We start from the raw sequence: 19,030 nt of genomic DNA on the forward strand, positions 1-19,030 counted from the left end.
CCCTCCACAGGGCCGTGAAATGGTGACAAGCTTTGTGCTTTGTTTCCAGGTCTCGTTTTGAATTGACTTTCGTGCTTTTGCTCTTTGTTTTTCCCAGGAGGATTACACCTGGTTCCCGGACCGGACGGGGGAGCGCCTGCAGAGTCCAGTGCCAGCGCTACCCCAGGGGCCACGGTCTGTGGGGACAGCCCCTTCCAGAAGGACAAGGACCTGGTGCGGGATCGGCTCCTCTCCTGGCAGCAACTCTCCAGAGGTGGGCACCCGGCTCCACAGCTCAGCTGGCAGAATGGCTCAGGGCAGGCGGCAGCGGGCACACGGGCATCCCGCTCTTGCAGCTGCTGAGGAGGTTGCTGTGCTGTGATTAAGCAGAGGAGGTGGAACGTGGCCTGAAACGCTGCCCTTCTCTAAAAACAGAGAATGGGTCGGGAGGTTTGGGCTCTGAGCACAGCCAGCAGCCTGGCCCAGGCACAGCCATGGCGGGACAGGGGCACAGGAGCCTGCTGCGACTGACCGTGGGTCTCTGGTTTCTCTCCGCAGGCTGCCAGCACCTCATGCCATGGGAATGGCCCCACTCAGCCTGCCAGGCTGGGAGGGCTGGAGGGCGGCCGGTGTTCATTTGCTGTCAAAAATAAATTGGGATTTTTTTGTCATTATTGGAGTGTTTCTTTCCTCCTTTTCCAAGTTTTTGGCCTCCTGTGATAAATGGATGTGATTTGTGCTAACAAAATTGTAATTATATAAATATTTTTGGAAAATAATTGGAAAGGTATATGTGATTAATGTTATGAAGCACATGGGTTTCTTTTAGATGATACATGTAGGAAACAGGATATGGGAGACTGGATGAACAAAAGTTAGGAAGACTCCCAAGTCAGAATTGACATCAAGACAAAGTTAAGACAACTCCCAGGACAGGATCGGCCGTGACATGAATAAAGTTGGGACAATTCCAGACAGGGAGTCTAGAATAGTGCTCTTATCTATAAAATAATAAGGCTTACTTGGAACACAGTGCTTACTTACATAACACAGGACTTGGGGCACGTGCACAACCTGCCAGGTTATTCAGAGGACAGCGAGGAAGACTGTTGGCCTTCCTCCAAGAAGAGAAGCAAAGAGCCAGAAGCCCCCTTAGCCACAGCGGAAGCATGCGCTGTGTGTGCTGTGGTGATGTAGATTTCAAGAACCGGAAATAGGAGGAGATTTACAGGAAAATATTGATGAATATGTATTAGCACACAGTATATAAGTTGTGTTGGGATCCTTTTGCCTTTTGCACATGAGGCAGGGTGGGAAGCCCTCCCCGTACCCCGATCGATGGGTTTTGCTTATGCTTCATCTGAACCACTGCCAAATTTCTTTTTGTAACTACTGGATGCTATTTGATCATATTATTTTATCTCAATTAAAACTGCTGCTAAATTGTAAGTTTGTGGTTTATTAGACATATGGGACCACATATATAAGATCAGGAATACGACTTAATAGTTTACAAAACCAAAATGAATATTATTCAGCCAAATTAACAAGGAATAGAAAAGCATTCGAGACTTAATTACAAAGGATAAAGTCACAGAAATTATGATACTTGATTAAATGAATATGTTTTTACTTAATGAGTTAATAGCTCAGTCTCCTCTGGCTTTTGATCTCCTCCCCAGAAGGGGTGCAGTTCTTTGATCTCCTCTCCATGGGGGGCACAGTCCTTAGGGTTTGGTCTAGGCTTTGGCATGGGGTGTTGTGTTTTGGATGATGATGACTGCCAAAAACCCCCATAAAATCTCCCCCGGAACCCCCATATTCACTCAAACCCCCTCAAACTTCCTCCCAACCACTTCAGGAAAAATTTTGGGTGGATTTTGGGGGGGGTTTGGGTACCTCATGCATGCCGAAGTGGGCGTAGGATTCAAACCCACTAAAAATTCCCCCCTAAAATTCCCCTAAAATCCCTCCAAATCTCCCCCAAACCCCCAGAGGATGGATTTGGAGGAAATTTTGGGTTAATTTTTGGTAATTTTGGGTCAATTCTGGGTGGATTTTGGGTGGTTTTGGTACCTCCCCGACACCAAATTTGGCATAGGATTCAAACCCAGACAAAATCTCCCTCAAATCTCCTCAAAACCCTCCAAATTCTCCCCCAAAATGTGGGGGTTCCCAGGAGGGGGCACCGCTGATCCAGGGCATCGAGGCGCTGCCTGCAATCATCCATAACCGCCCCCAACGAGCCTCCAGGGCTTTACCCTCCATGAGCTGCAGCAGACTTGTCAGGAAAGGTGACAAGAGCCCGTGAAATGGTCCTTGTTGCAGGCAGATTAGCCACTTCAAAACTCCCTCCCATGAAAAACAAAAAATCTTAAACTGTTCCTAAATGTGAAAAACACGTTCACTCTCCTGTGAAAATGTAAAAAGTTTAATAAAGGACAATGGGAGACCAGGACCATGGAGCAAAGGTTATCACAGCCGGGTGCATCTTGGCACTGGGGATCCCCCTGAAATACCTTTCCCCTTACATCAGCCTGTTGCATATTCATAGAGCCTCATGCACAGCAAACTTTACCCCAAACTAGTTTACATGCTTCAAGAACGGTTTAGCATGGCTCTTCCTTGGATCTGCCTTTTTAGGGCATGCAGATTCCTTGGTTGTGGTTTTAGTCCATTCTTATCACCTCCAGTTTTTGGGCCTTGGTCCACTCTGCCTTCAGACGGGGAGTGCTGATAGTTGGCAGATCTGTACAGGTGTCCTCATCCTGCGTGCATTGGATGTTATCCCATTCAAGCAGGCAGTTTAACACAAGCAGCCATTTCACTAAGCTTAATTAATGACAGAAAACAAAACTATATCTTTACAACACAGTTACTTTAACATCACACATATAAAATCTATTTTAATATCTGTGAAAAGCCAATATTATAATACGTATCCATAAAAATAAACCTCTCGCTGAATGATGGTAGATGTCAGTCCCATGGCCCAGTCCCAGTACTGGGAATTTTGCTTCCCTTACTGGAAATTCCCCTCCTCATAAGCTTTCTAGTCCCATGTTTTTAAGGTCACTATCGTTATACACATATATTATAATATTGGCTTTTCAAAGATATTAAAATGTATTTTATATCTGTGTGTTAAAGTAACTGTTATTGTCTTGGTTTGAAAAGACAGGTGTCAGCTAAGGAAGGCAGGTTCCTCCCCTGGAATGGAAAATGTAAACCCCCTCCCTCTGAATTGTTGTAATTTTGAAATTAAGGGGCTCTCAAGCAAAGATATGGGAATAGGAATAACAGGTTTTATAAGGAAAAATTAAAAATACAAATGCTGTAGTACAAACAAACAAAACCACTGACAGAGTCAGAACAGTACCTGACACCTTGTGGGTCAGGGTATTGGCAGCAGTCACAGTCAATGGTGGCTGCAGCCCTCCTGCAGTGCCAGGTGTGGTTCTGTTGGAGCAGGGAGCCTGGAGAAGGGTGGAGTTTTCCTCTGAAGGTCCGGGCTGCTGCAGATGGGCTGGGGAATCTTCCGTCCTCTGGGAATCCAGTGGATAAGACAGCTGCTCCTCTGGCAATGCAGTGGGAAAAGGCTGATCCTCTGGGAATCCAGTGGGAAAAGGCTGATCCTCTGGGAATCCAGTGGGAAAAGGCTGCTGTGGTGTTCCAAACCTCAGATTCTATCCAGGTAGGAATGCTTGGCTCCTCCTCCTGGGCGGAGCATCACCTAATGGCAGGATGTCATTTTATCAGCCATGCAGGGACACTCAATGGCCCATTAACAGCAGATAATTAATAATTAATGGCCAGTCCATTATCAGAAGATATCTCCTGGAGGGAGGATTGGTTGTGGAAGAGATAAACTGCCCAATGAACAGAAGATAACTGCCCCACCTCTGACAGATGGCAAACAGAAAACACACTTATCTTGCAATCGAGGACCTGTCCTCACTGGCTGCCCCCATTCTCCAGAGTTCATGGTATCCAGGGAGGCCACAGCTGCTGATGTCGGGAACAAACAAGTTGGGTCTTGGTTTGAGAAAGCTCCAGAATCCATTTCTGACCCCCGACAGACAGAGCAAAGGCAGAGCCATGGGGTTTTTATAGGGTATCCCAGGGCTGGAGTTGGGGTTTGGGTCAAGGGAGGAGTTCTTAGCAACACAAGAAAGGTGAAATCAAATTCCTGCCTCTTAGACACAGAGCCACTCCACACAGAATGTGTCCCCAAGTCCTAAATTCCCCCTCAAACTCTTGATTAATGGAGGGACTTTGGACATCTTTGATCAATTTCATTCATTTAACCCTGTTTGGCTGCTTTTAAGAGATGAAGATGAAGCAGAGGAAAATTCAGGCCAAACGTAAAGGAGAAGCAGCCAGGTGTGTTCCCAACATGGATCACAGGAATGTGAGTGACCAGGGCTGTGCCCAAAGTGCCTCCTGCAGTGGGGGATGGAGCTGGAGCAGCGCACGAAGCTCCTCCCGCACTCAGGGCACTCGCAGGGCTTCCCTTACCGGTGGCTCCGTTGGTGCTTGTTCAAGTGAGAGCGCTGTGAGAAGCTCTTCCCACACTCCTCACACTTGTAGGGCCTCTCCCCAGTGTGGATGCGCCGGTGGGTGATGAGGGTGCAGTTGTGCTTGAATCCCTTCCCGCAGTCGGGGCATTGGAAGGGCCTCTCCTCTCTGTGAATCCAATAGTGCTTGAGGAGATAGGTGCTGGTCTTAAACCTCTTCCTGCATTTATCACACTCGTAGGGCCTCTCCCCTGTGTGGATCTTTTGGTGGCGGATCAGCTGGGAATGCAGCCTGAAGCTCTTTCCACATTTCCCACACCTGTGCGACCGTTTTCCAGTGTGGATGTTCCGGTGCTGAATCAGGTTGGCGCTCTGTCTGAACCTCTTCCCACACTCCCCACACTCGTAGGGCCGTTCCCCAGTGTGGGTCCTCTGGTGCCTGATCAGGGTTGAGCTCCGACTGAAGCTCTTCCCACATTCCTCACACTCGTGGGGCCTCTCCCCACTATGGATTTGTCGGTGCATGACAAGATGGGAATTGTGCCTGAAGCCCTGCCCACAGTCGGGGCAGCGGAAGGGCCTCTCCTCTGTGTGCGTGCGCTGGTGCTGGAGGAGATCAGACCTGGACTTAAATCTCTTCCTGCACTGATCGCACTCGTAGGGCCGTTCCCCAGTGTGGGTCCTCTGATGCTGATTCAGCTCGGATCTCAAGCTAAACCTCTTCTCACACTCCTCACACTCATAGGGCCTTTCCCCAGTGTGGGTCCTCTGGTGCCTGATCAGGGTGGAGCTCCAGCTGAAGCTCTTCCCACATTCCTCACACTCGTAGGGCCTCTCCCCAGTGTGGACCACCTGGTGCCTCATCAGCTGGGATCTCAAGCTGAAGCTCTTCCCACATTCCTCACACTCATAGGGCCTCTCCCCGGTGTGGATTACCTGGTGCCGGATCACGCTGGAGCTCCGGCTGAAGCTCTTCCCACATTCCTCACACTTATGGGGCCTCTCCCCAGTATGGGTTTGTTGGTGCATGACAAGATGGGACTTGTGCCTGAATCCCTTCCCACAGTCGGGGCAGTGGAAGGGCATCTCCTCCATGTGCGTGCGCTGGTGCTGGAGGAGATGGGAGCTGGTCTTAAATCTTTTCCTGCATTGATCACAATCGTAGGGCCGTTCCCCAGTGTGGGTCCTCTGGTGCTTGATCAGGTTGGAGCTCATCCGGAACCTCTTCCCACACTGCACACGTTTCTGGGGCTTCTCCCCATCATGGAGCTGCTCATGGAGCACCAGCTCCGAGCTCTGGCTCCATCTCTGGCCGCCTTCGCGGCCCAGGTTGGCTCTTTCCCCCTCAGATCCCCACCAGCTGCGTTTGCAGCCCTTCCTCGTGCGGCATCTCCAGGGCTTTTCCTCCGTGTTGGATTCCTGCGCTGTGGAGCCGCTCAAAACGGCCTCTTCCACCAGGTTCTGCCGCGGGCATTTGTCCTCCCTGCTCTCCATGCTCAGCTCCTGCTCTGGGGGAGGAAGGACAAGGACAGGATGGGATTTGCCTCCATACCACAGGCAAGGGCAAGGAGATCCCGCCAGGGCTGAGCTGCAGCCGGGGCCATGCTGGGCTAGGAGATGGAGCAGCACAGAGGGGAAAAGGGCACTGACTTCCTCCTCACCTGCATCAGTGTCCTGGGGCATATTCCTCTGCCTTGCAGCCTCCCAAGGGTTGGGAATGGGAAATCCTGGTTTGGGGAAAACAAGGGATGAGCACATTGAGTTTGAAGGTCCCTCTGCCCAAGTCCATCTCTAGGAGTCACTGGCAATCTGGGTGGCATAAAAACCTCCCAAACACCAAGATTCAGCCCTGGAAAAGCCTCCCAGGAGTTTCCTGTGCCTGGTCCCTCCTCTTTGGTGTTTGGGGGTTCCCCCTGTCCCAGCTGCTGGGGTCACGCTTGGATTGGGGGCCCCCATTCTCCTCGGTGCCTGCCCTGCTCAGGCTGCTGGCAGTCCCAGCAATGCCAAAAGCTCCCCCCTCTTCGCTCTCCCCATTTCGGGATGCCGGGGCTGTTTGAGCTCCTGGGCTCCCTTCTCCCCTCATTCTCTGCTCTGGGCTGCAGCGGCTCCAAGGAGTCCCCCCTGCCCCTCTCCAGGCTCTTGAGGCTCCCGCCAATGGCGGCGTTCCCCCTCTCTGGGCTCCCCACTTTGGGCTCCTGGGGGACACAGGGCTCTGCTCCTCCAGGCTGCCTCTGCCGGCACCGCCACTGGCACCCCCCGATGTTCCCCCGAGGGGCCTTTTCTGCTCAGCCTTGGACTGCTTCATTCTCCAAACATCCCCCCAAAAACCCAACCCAGGGACCCCCCGGGATATCTGGGCTGAGCTCCCTCCCCCTCCCCGCTCACCTGCTCGATGGTGAGGGGGGGGTGATGATCCCACAGGTGGGGGCTGCGAATTCAGGGGAGGAATGACCGCGTGGTTTTCTTCTTTCCTTGATTCTCCTTTGTCCCTCCTCTTCCTCCCTCTCCTCTTCCATCCCTCCTCCCCCCTAATCCCGCCACCCCCTCCATCCCTGCCCTTCCCTTCCTCCTCCTCCTCCTCCAGCAGCAGTCACACTCTCGGTGCCCTGTTCCCGCAGCCCTCGAAGCACTCGGCAGGAGCGGGGATGGAGCTGGGACAGGTCGGGATGGGCAGCGCGGGGCTCTCGGCTGCTGCCAGCCGCTGCGGGCGGGGGGAACCCGGCCCAGGCCAAAGGAGAGGCAAACTGGGGGCTGCACATCCAAACTGGGCCTTGCTGGGGACCCTGCCTGGCCACTGCCAGCCCTTGGGGCTCCTCTCGGCACATCCGCCGCGGGGGAACGCACCAGGGCTGGGGGATCCCAGCAGTGGCAGCACTGGGACTGGTTTCTACTGGGAGTGACTGGGAATGACTGTGAGCATGCTGAGGGACACTGGGATATACCTGGAGTGTCTGTTAACCATACTCGGATGACTGGAACCACACTGGGAACAGGTGGGACCATGCTGGGGAGAACTGGGACACCATGCTGGGGGTACCTGGGAGCGAGTGGGAATGACTGGATGTACACTGGGGACAACTGGGCATGACTGGGACCATGCTGGCAGGGATTGGGATCATCTATGGAGTACCTGGCACTATACTGGAACAACTGGGATCACACTGGGAGGAACAGGGAGTGACTGGAACCTTGCTGGGGGCTACTGGGATCACAGTAGGAGGAGCTGGCCAATGCTGGGAGTGACTGGCATCATACTGGATCATACTGGCAGCCACTGGGACTGCACTGAGGGTGACTGGGAGTGGCTGTGAGCAACTGGCATCAGGCTGGAAGCAACTCAGGGCAGCTGGGAATGACTGGGAACATGCTGGGAGCAACTGGGATACACTGAAACCACAAAGGGGGTAAATGGCAGCAACTGGAGCCACACTGGATGATCATGGGAGCAGCTGTGCCCATGCTGGGATCCTACTGGGATCCTATGGGAAATGGCTGGGATCATACTGGGAGTGACTGGGAAGGTGCTGGTTCTGACTAGAACCATACTGGAAGTGACTGGGAGCAACTGGGCCCACACTGGGAGTGCCAGGGAGTCACTCTGAGCATGACTGCAATAACGCTGGGAGTATCTGGGACTGACTGGGGTCATACTGGGGGTGACTGGAACCATACTGGGAGTGACTGGGAGTGGCTGTGAGCAACTGGAATCATGCTGAAAGCAACTGGGGGGAACTGGGAGTGACTGGGAGCATGCTGGGGCTGACTGGGATATACTGGGGGAGACTGGGAATCACTGGGATCATACTGGAGGCTCCTGGGGTAATCCTGGCATTGACAGGGAGCAACTGGGATCATAATGGGGGCCACTGGCATCATACTGGGAGTGACTGGGATCATCCAAGAAGTGAGTGGAACCATACTGGGAGTGACTACTGCTCCTGCTGGGGTCATCCTGGGAGCCACTGGGATCACACTTTGGGCAACTGCCAGAAACTGGGATCATGCTGGAGGCAACTGGGAGGAACTGGAAAAGACTGGGATCATTCTGATCTAACTAGAACTGTACCAGGCCAACTGGGATATGCTGAGACTGTCTGTGACCATACTGGGGGGACTGGAAGCACACAGGGAACAGCTGGGACCATGCTGGGGGCAACTGGGAGTGAGTTGGACCTCGGTGAGAGGGACTGGGACTATTCTAGGGACAACTGGGACCATGCTGCAAGGAACTGGGAACAAGTGGAACTACTCTGGCAGCAACTGGGATCATACTGGTTTGACAGTGGGAGCAGTTGGATCCATGCTGGGTGAGACTGGGATCACACTGAGGATGACTGGAGTCATACAGGGATTAACTGGGAATGGCTGTGAGCAACTGGAATCATGCTGAAAGCAACTGAGGGGAACTGAGAGTGACTGGAAGCATGCTGGGGAGGACTGGGATATACTGGGAGAGACTGGGAATCACTGGGATTATATTGGAGGCTCCTGGGGTGATGCTGGCATTGACAGGGAGCAGCTGGGATCATACTGGGGGCCACTGGCATCCGACTGGGAGTGAGTGGAGTTACACTGCAAGTGACCGGGATCATACTGGGAGTAACTGGGATCATACTGGGACTGACTGGGATCATACTGGGAGTTACTGGGATCATACTGGGAGTAGCTACAATCGGACTGGGATTGTAGGGGGTGTGATTAGTCCCTGTCTGGGGGGTGCTGGGAGCTGCCAGGCGTATGCTGGGAGCCGAATGCGCAGCCACTGAGGAACTGGGAGCAACTGGGAATGGCAGGATGCAGCTGCAGCAGCGGCAGCTCCCCGGTGGCCCCGTGCCAGTGCCGCTCGTGGTGCCGGCTCTGGCTGTGCCGAGATCCCGCTGGAAGGGGATCCCAGCCAGGGACCCCATGGACACCAACTGGGGGAAGCCCGGGCCGGGCTCCGACAGCGCCACGGGCAGAGAACGCAGGGACAGGAGAACTGGGGGGACACCGAGATTTGGGGGCTGGGGGGCACGGGGGAACCAAAGGGAGAGCTGGGCAAGCAGGGAATGGGGTTTGGGGGTTCCAGGACTGAGAAAAGGGGAGGCTGCGGTGGGTAGAGGGGGCATGGGCTGGGCTAAGGGGGTTCCTGCATGCAGGAAAGGGAGCTCCAAGGATCCCCGGTGTCCCCATTCCCAGCAAAAGGTGGGAAAACCCGGGATGGCCGGGAATAAGGGTCCCAGGTGTCCTCGGTGTTAAGGAAAGGAGGGGCTGGGGGCTGGGAAAGGCAGGAACTGGGGTCCAGGGGGTCTCTGCGGGAAGGAAAAGGGGGCTCTAGGGGCTGGGAGAGGCAAGATGGCCGGGAAGGGGGTGCGGGGTGGATCCCATGCCCTGGAATGGGGGTGCGGGCGTTGTTGGTGCCAGATCAGGGGGTGCAGGGTGGATCCCCTGCCCAGGAATGGGGGTGCGGGCGTTGTTGGTGCCGGATCAGGGGGTGCAGGGTGGATCCCATGCCCGGGAATGGGGGTGCGGGGGTTGTTGGTGCCGGATCAGGGGGTGCAGGGTGGATCCCATGCCCGGGAATGGGGGTGCGGGGGTTGTTGGTGCCGGATCAGGGGGTGCAGGGTGGATCCCATGCCCGGGAATGGGGACTCGAGGGGATCCCGGTGCCCAGGAATGGGGGTTCAGGAACCCCCGGTGCTCCGGGATGGGCGATCAGAGCATCCCGGTACTGGGGATCCCCCTCAGCTCTCGCCGCCCCCCGGGCCCCAGGAGCGCCCCCAGCGCTAGAGCTATCGTGCCGCTCCTCCTCACTCCCAGTGTGATCCCAGTATGGTCCCAGTAGAACTCAGTCACCCGCGAGCTGCTCCCAGGATGATCCCAGTACAGCCCAGTCACTCCCACTGCTGCCATCCCCCCCACCCCTCGCCCCGTTCCGACCTGACCCGGCTCCATCCCCGCTCCTCACACCGGCTGCGAGGGCTCCGGGAGCGGACGAGGAGGAGGGAGGAAGAGGCGGAGCGGCAGCAGGAAGCGGCGGGAGCACAGGACGGCCGGAATCATGCGGCTCCAGCGCTGCCTGAACTCTGGAACCCAAGAGCATCGCCCCCCATCCCGCAGGTGCCCCCTCTCTGGGCTCCCCACTTTGGGCTCCTGGGGGACACAGGGCTCTGCTCCTCCAGGCTACCTCTGCCGGCAGCCGCCACCGGCACCCCTCGATGTCCCCCCGAGGGGCCTTTTCTGCTCAGCCTTGGACTGCTTCATTCTCCAAACATCCCCCCAAAAACCCAAGCCAGGGACCCCCCGGGATATCTGGGCTGAGCTCCCCCCCCAATCGCCGCTCGCCTGCGCTTTGTGAGGGGCGATGATCCCACGGGTGGGGGCTGAGAATTCAAGGAAGGCACGACTGAGTGCTTCTTTCTCCTTTCCTCGATGCTCCTTTGTCCCTCCTCTTCCTTCCTCTCCTCTTCCATCCCTCTTCCCCCCTAACCCCGCCTCCTTCTCCCCCTCCAACCCTGCCCTTCCCTCCCTCCTCCTCCTCCCCCAGCAGCAGCCACACCTTCGGTGCCCCGTTCCCGCAGCCCTCGCAGCCCGTGGCAGGAGCGGGGACAGGTCGGGATGGGCAGCGCGGGGCTCTCGGCTGCTCCCAGCCGCTGCGGGCGGGGGGAGCCCGGCCCGGGCCAAAGGAGAGGCAAACTGGGCAAACTGGGGGCCTTGCTGGGGACCCTGCCTGGCCACTGCCAGCCCTTGGGGCTCCTCTCGGCACATCCGCCGGGGGGGAACGCACACAGGGCTGGGGGATCCCAGCAGTGGCAGCACTGCCAGGGACTGGGCTGGACTGGGATCGTACTGGGAGTGACTTGAGCTGTACTGAGTTTGTACTGACATCATACTAGGATTGTACTGGGATTGTACTGGGTTTGTGTTGATATTATACTGGGAACATACTGGGAGTGGCTGGGATTGTACTGTGTTTGTACTGACATCATACTCGGATTGTACTGCCATTGCAGGCCAGCGTGTGATCGCACTAATGGACACTGGGATCATACTGGGATCATACTGGGAGTGAGCAGGAGCCTGCGGGGAGCAACTGAGACCATGTTAGCGGCAAATGGGATACACTGGGAGTGACTGGGATTATACTGAGGATGACTGGGAGTACCTGTGAGCAAGTGGGGACATGATAGGAGCAACTGGGAGGAAGTGGGAGTGACTGGGTGCATGCTGCAGGTGATTGGAAACTGCTGAACTTCAACTGGGATGATGCTGGAGGTGACTGGGATCATACTGGCAGTGAGTGCCACTACACTGAGGCTGACTGGGAGTGCTTGTAAACAAATGGGATCATACTGGAAAGAACTGGAAAGATGCTGGAGGGAACTGGGGTACACTGGGAGATACTGGGAGTGATGGGAAGGAAAGTGAGGGTGAAAGAGAGCAACTGGAACCATGTGGAGCACAACTGGTTCATACTGGCAGGGACTGGGAGCACACTGGGATCATCTTTGGATCATACTGGGAGGGACTGGACTAATACTGGGAGTAACTGAAAGTGACTGGGAACACACCCTGCACATCATCCCCCATACTGGGCCTGACTGGGAGCATGCTGGCAGCAAATGGCATCATACTGGGACTGACTGGGTTGATCCAGGAAGCAACTGGAACCATGCTGGAGGCAGCTGGGACCTTACTGGGAGAGACTGGAAGCAACTGGGATTACACTGGGACCACACTGGGAGGGCTGGCATGTGACTGGGATCAAACTGGAGCTTACTGGGATCATATTGTGGCTGAAAGGGAGCAACTGGGATCACACTTTGGGCTACTGGGAGCAACTGAGAGAAACTGGGACGATGCTGCAAGCAAACTGGAGAAACTGGGAAGGACTGGATGCATGCTGGAGGCAACTGGGATATACTGGGCATGACTGGGGGATCATATTGGGATAACTAACACCTTACTGGGGCCACTGGCAGTGCCTGGAAATGACTACAGACATGCTGGGTACTACTGGGATATACTGGGAGTGTCTGTAACCATACTGGGGGGACTGGAACCACACTGGGAACAACTGGGACCATGCTGGGGGCAACTGGGAGTGAGTGGGACCATGCTGGGAGGGACTGGGACCGTATGGGGAGTAACTGGGACTAGAGCAGGGGCAACTGGGTTCAACTGGGACCATACTGGGAGTGTCTGTAACAACAGGGGAGTGATGGAAGCACATTGGGAACAGCTGCGTCCATGCTGGGAGCAACTGGGATCACACTGGGGGCACTGGCATCAGACTGGGAGTGACTGGGAGCAACTGGGATTAGACTGCAAGTGATTTGGGTCATACTGGGACTGGCTACACTCATACTGGGATTATACTGGGTGTGAATGGAACCTGACTGGGGGTTACTGGGAGCTACTGGGCCCGTGTTGGGAGGAAAATGTGACACACTGGGAGCAACTGGGATCGGCTGGAAGGTACTGGAACCGTGCTGAGAGGACTGAGACTACAACTGGGATCATACTGGGAGCAACTGGGACCACCCTTTGAGCAACAGATAGAAACTGGGATTGTGCTAGAGGAAACTGGGAGTGACTGGGGAAGACTGGGATCATTCTGAGGTAACTAAAATATACTGGGAGTGTCTCTAACCATACTGGGGGGACTGGAACCACACTGGGAACAGCTGGGATCACGCTGGGAGTAACTGGCACGATGCTGGGGGAAACTGAATCTACCCTGGAGGCAACTGGGCACGACTGGGACCCTGCTGGGCGGGACTGGGACTAATCTTGAACAACTGGGATCATAATGGGAGGAACTGGGCACATCTGGAATTATGCTGGGAGCAGCTGGGATCACACTGGGATCACAGTGAGAGCAGCTGAATCCATACTGGGTTACACTGGGATCTCGTTGAGAGCGACTGGAATCATACTGGGATTGACTGGGAGTGGCTGGTTTTGTGGATTTTGGGGGGTTTGGATTTTGGGGGGCTTTATTGGCATTTTGAGGGGGAGTTTTTCTGGAAGTGTTTGGGGGTTTATTGAAATTTTTGTGGCTGTTTTTGAATTTTGGGGGTTTTACTGGGATTTTGTTAGGATTTTTTGGGATTCTCAGAAATTCTGGAGGTTTTATTGGGATTTTCAGGAGACTCTGTGGGCATTTTATTGGCATTGTGGGGGCATTCAGTGGGATTCACTGGGGATTTGGGGTTTTTTGGGACTTTTGGTGGGATTTTTTGGGTGTTGCCAGAATTTCTTTGGATCTTGGGGGAAGATTTTGTGGGACATTTTATGGTTTTGGGGACATTTTTGGGGGATTTGCAGAGTTTAATCAGGATTTTTGGGATGATTAGGATTTCAAGAGATTTTTGGGCTTTTATTGGGATTCTAGGGTGTTTTAATGGAATTTTGAGAGATTTAATTGGGATTCAGTGGTTTTTATTGGGACTTTTGGGGCTTTTAAGGAGATTTTGGTGCCTCTGAGCCTGTCCCCACACCCAGGGAATGCCCCAAAGCCCCCCTAGAATTCCACTAAAATGCCACAAAATCCCCAATAAGTATAAAAAAACCCTCAAAAACCCCAGAGAATCTCTAAAAATCCCAGTGGAACTCACTCAAATTAAAAAAAAAAATCCCAAAAATTTCAATAAATTCCCCCCCAAGAAAACCCCAAAACCCCAACAAAACACCCCAAATCAACAAAACCCCCCCAAAATCACGCAACCATCCCAAAACCCAATAATTCTCCTCCAAAAACCCCAATAATTCTCCCCAAACTCCCAACAAAATCCCCTAATGCCCTAAAAAGCCACTCTGAAACCCCCAAAACCCCTCTCAAAACCCCGAAATCCCCACAAATGCCCCCAGAACCCCCCAGGCTCAGTGGGGCCGTCCTGGATCAGGGGGCACCGGCCGGTGGAACAGCAGACACTTCAGGCGGCCCTCGGAGCTCTTTGGGGAGGGGGCACCATGGGAGACCCCCAAAAACCGGGGGGGGGGGGAAACCCTGCTGTGTCCCCGCCCCCTGAAACCCCCAGACCCCGGTTCAGGGTGGGCCTGGGACCCCTCGGGACCCCCAAATCTCCCCCGGGACCCCTCCAGGATCCCCAAACCCCCCAGAGTCCCCCAGGGTTGGCCCAGCACCGCCCTGGACACCAAAACCTCCCCAGGACTCTCAGACCCCCCCCCCATTTCCTCCGAAAATTCATCCCAGACCCACCTGAGACGCCCCCCAAATCCATCAGACTGCCCCACATCCCCCACAGACCCCTCAATCCCCCCCAAACCCTATGAAATCCCTTCAGACTCCCCCGTATTTCTCCAGAGCCACCTCAGAATCCCCAAGATTCCCTCACAACCCCACCGTTCCTCTCACAATCCCCCAAAATCCCCTCAGACCCTCCCAATTCCCCTCAGATCTCCCTAAACCCACCTGAGAACCTTCCAGACCTTCTCAAGCTCCCCCAAAGCTCCCTAAGCCCCCTCAGACCCACCTCAGATCCCCTCATTCTCGCCAATCCCACCGCACACCCTCGTGTTTCCCGTCGATGCCCCCAAAAATCCCCAATTTCCCCTCACACCTGCCCCAAACACCCCCCAGTTTCCCCCCGGCTCACCTCCGCCGCGTGCGCGGGCTCCCCAAGGCAATAGCGGCGCGCCTCGCCGAGCCAACCAATGACTGCGCTGCACTTCACAAACCAACAAATCACGGCGCGCCTCTCCATAACAATGCCCGCCTCCTCCGCGCTGCCTCAGCCAATCAGAGGCGAGCCGGGAGCGGCCCCCCCCCCCCCCCCCCTCTCCTGCCGGTCCCGGCCCCCCCGGTCTCGGGCGGGTGCCCTGGGGGCGCTGGGAGCGGCGGGAGCGCTCCGGGAGCTGCTGAGGCGGCCGGGACGGGAGCGGGAGGGGCCTGAGAGGGGGTCGGGGCAGGCTCTGGGGGGCTCTCAGGGGGTCCTGGGCCAACCCTGGGGGAGCTCTTGGGGGTTGGGGGTTCCTGGAGTAGTCTCGGGGGAGATTTGGGAGTCCCGAGGGGTCCCAGGCCCACCCTGAACCGGGGTGGGGGGGTTTCAGGGGGCAGGGGCACAGCAGGGGTTCCCCCCCCTCCGGTTTTTGGGGGTCTCCCATGGTGCCCCCTCCCCAAAAAGCTCCGAGGGCCCCCTGAAGTGTCTGTTGTTCCACCGGCCGGTGCCCCCTGATCCAGGACGGCCCCGCTGAGTCTGGGGAGTTTAGAGTATTTTGGGAGGCTCTTTTTGGGATTTGGGGTTTTGGTACATTGAGGGACTGTGAAAAATTCCAATCACTTGTTTTTAAAATTTTTATAAGTTTAATAGTAATAAAATGGTTCAAAAAATAGTAACACAATTAGAGTAATAACAATTTGGACAAATTGAATTAAGACAATATGAGACAAGAAAAACAAAGAGTTACGGATGTCCGGGTACCTTTTTCTGGGCATGAGGAACCCGAGAAAGGACCCCCGGTAACAAAGGATTAACCATTAAGAACAATAGCCCGTTGAATATTCATACACTTCATATGTGATGCATAAATTCCATTCAAACACAGGATTCTGTCTGGTCATTGTCAACTTCTTCCTTCTAATCGTAACAGCACCTCCAAGGCGGGAAGAAGTTCATTTCTTCTGATAAGAAGGCAATAAATTCAATAAATAAATTTCTCTGAAAGATTCAGGTGTCCTGTGACTGCTATCTCTCTGCAAGTCCTTTCTGTTAAACAAAGCATCTTACATAGCATAGTTTCTATTTTAACAATTTTTATAACCTAAAACTATATTTAACACAGTACTTAAGAGAATTAATACAGCATTAATTTCTAACACAACACATATAACATTCATTTTAATATTTGCGAAAAGCCAATCATAAAATACATGCATTTTTCACAATCCCCACACTTATTCTTTGTAAATAATTTGGCTTGAACAATATTTCTTATCTACTTGCATCTTCTGGACTATACTGGCCAAATAAAACAGGGGATTACACAAGGAAGAAACATAAAAACAGTTGTAACACAAAATGAAAAATCTTAATTTCTTGTAATACATTCCCCCACCAGTTAGATTTAACATTGTTTTCTAATTTTTGGACTGGTACCTGGGTTACTGTATGCATATATATTTTTTCTTCTTTGATTTCTTTTGCTTTTGCTAGAATGACTTTTCTGTGGTCATCAATTTTCAACAATCTGATATATTGAACTTTCCACAAACACCCCTTTCTTAGGCCAATTAATAGTCTAAAGCCAACTTATTCTGATATCCTACAGTTTTTGTTTGGCTTAGCTGGCTTAATATTAACTCTAATGCTTGGGCAGCCTTATTTGCTACCATTTCTGTAACTGCTTGGAGTCTTGTAATACGATTCAACAGAAAATTTGGAGTCAATGCAGAGTTAGATTGCTGTGCTGGTTTTACCTTTTCGTTTATTATTTCTTTTTTTACCAAATCTTGAACTGTGTCTTCAAGATTAAATTTAAAACAAATCCATCTCTCTCCTTTTGGACATTCAATTCCAAATCTATTACCACTTTTTCCTAAGTTTCTTGTAATCCAATAATTTACTCCATTTTGCCTACAGGTTCTTAATTTGGATGGGTCATAACAGTGGCTGTTGACATAGGTGTGTGTAATAAAAGAGGAACTTTGGTTTCTTTCTATGTGATGCTTTCTGTAGCATTTTTGACACGATCTTGCTGGTATGCCGAAAGGGAAAAGGCAACAAATGAGTGCTGGAAACAGGAATAACAGAGGGCCAGTATGGCTTATACTCCCACCTCCCATGCCTGTGAGGCTGCATCCCACAGCAGGTGTATTTGATCTTCTCGGTGGCGAATACAGAGGCCAATCTGGTCTCGCCCTCTATTTCCTTTTCACTTTCTCTTAACTAATTTCTAGGCAAATTGTTTTCGACACTCTTTAACTGTGGTCTCCTACCTTTCCTCAGGTATCTCCCATTCAACAGGCACTAGAATTTCCCATCCACAAAACAAAGTTATTACTTTAACGCCTTTTTGCAAACAGAGCATAAATTTTGTGAATTACAATACTAATTACTCTGACAATTTAAGCATTTACTTATAACCCAGCTAGCATGTCCAGTATTGGAATGAATCAAATGAAGCTTACTAATGGAAATGGTAATTCCCCTTCTTCCCTGTACAATTCTCAGGCTAAGGTCAGAATACAAACACAGTCTTGATCCTTCTATCTGAAGTTTTCCTCCCCCAAAGAGATGTTTTGTTCAGGCAGTGCTTGAAACTAGTGATATAAGTGTTGTCTTATTTCTTAATTCAGTGTTATTCTTTGTACATTTCTCGGATAATTTGGGTTTTTCTAAACTATTACCACTCAGTCCCCATTGGAAAGTCAGTTCAGTATCACCCAGTTTAAATGTGATAGTCCATTCCTCAGGTTTCTTCACAAGTCCTTTGATTCTGCTGGCATGAATTCACCTTCTTTCTGTGATTCTGATTGTTGCTTCAGTAGTACCTTGAAAGGACTTCTTAATAGCATAGTAATAAAAGAAAGATAATACTGTGTTAACTTTTACGATTCGTGGGGTTTTTTCCCAAACTTTCTGGGTTTAGCTAAAGGCTTTCTCCATAGCAGCCTCTTCTTCTATCCAACCGTGCTAATAGCTGCAGAGGCAAATTCTTCTTTCTGTGAGTTACAGTTAGTTAAATAAGAAAAGCTAGACCAATTTTAACACGAGATGTATTACATCTATTGCTTTTTACTTTTGGGGCAGCATTTAATTGTTTTAGCTTTACAAACCTATTCTTCAGAAAAAAAAAAAAAACCAACAACTCTTTAACAGCAAGCAAAACACACAAAAGGAAAAAAAAAAAACCAAAAACCATCTTACTTAAGAAAAACAAACCGCTTTGTGAGGTTTGGAGAGTCAGCAATCTCTGCTTTGATTTTATCTTTTAGTGCTAGTCCCCCCTGCCCCTCTTTTCACAGCCCTGCTGTCAGTGCTGTTCTTGGCCCTTCCCCCGGCGCGGCCCCTTGGCTGCAGGGCCGGAGCCGGGGAGAGCAGCCCCGGGCATGGGGACCCTGGGGGCTGCCCTGGGTCTCTTTTGCCCTCTCTCTGTCTCTCTCTCTCTGTCTCTCTCTCTCTCTTTCCTTCTCTCTCTCTCTCTCTCTCTCTCCTTCTCTCTCTCGGCCCACTTCCCGGGCCGACGCTGCCATCCTGGGCTCGGCACCCCGACAGTGTGGGAGCCCCCCGGCAGCTCTGCCCCGGAGCCAGCCCGCTCCTGGCCGCAAACCTGTGTCCTCTGCTGCCAGCGCCGCCCGGGGCACCTCCATGGATCGGTCCCTGCCGCAGCCCCGAGACCCCGCCGCTCTAGGGAGCGCTCAGACACCTCCCAGCCCTGACAACCCCAAACTTGGCGTGCTCCTGGTGCTCAGGTGCTCCTGACATTCTTTCTCTTTCTCTAGGCAACTTATCCTCTTTTCCTTTCAAGCAGGGCCCGTTCTGCTAAGGCTTTTCCGGACCCCAGTGTGGCATTGAATAACCTCCCAACAA

The 19,030-nt window shown here is 52.8% G+C and overlaps 1 pseudogene; it reads right to left on the reverse strand.

Moving 5' to 3' along the window:
* Window positions 1–19,030, reverse strand: part of LOC132077834 (uncharacterized) — a 672,057-nt pseudogene that overhangs the window by 523,521 nt on the left and 129,506 nt on the right.

This window comes from Ammospiza nelsoni, chromosome 10 (assembly GCF_027579445.1).
Source record: "Ammospiza nelsoni isolate bAmmNel1 chromosome 10, bAmmNel1.pri, whole genome shotgun sequence".
Classification (NCBI taxonomy): domain Eukaryota; kingdom Metazoa; phylum Chordata; class Aves; order Passeriformes; family Passerellidae; genus Ammospiza; species Ammospiza nelsoni.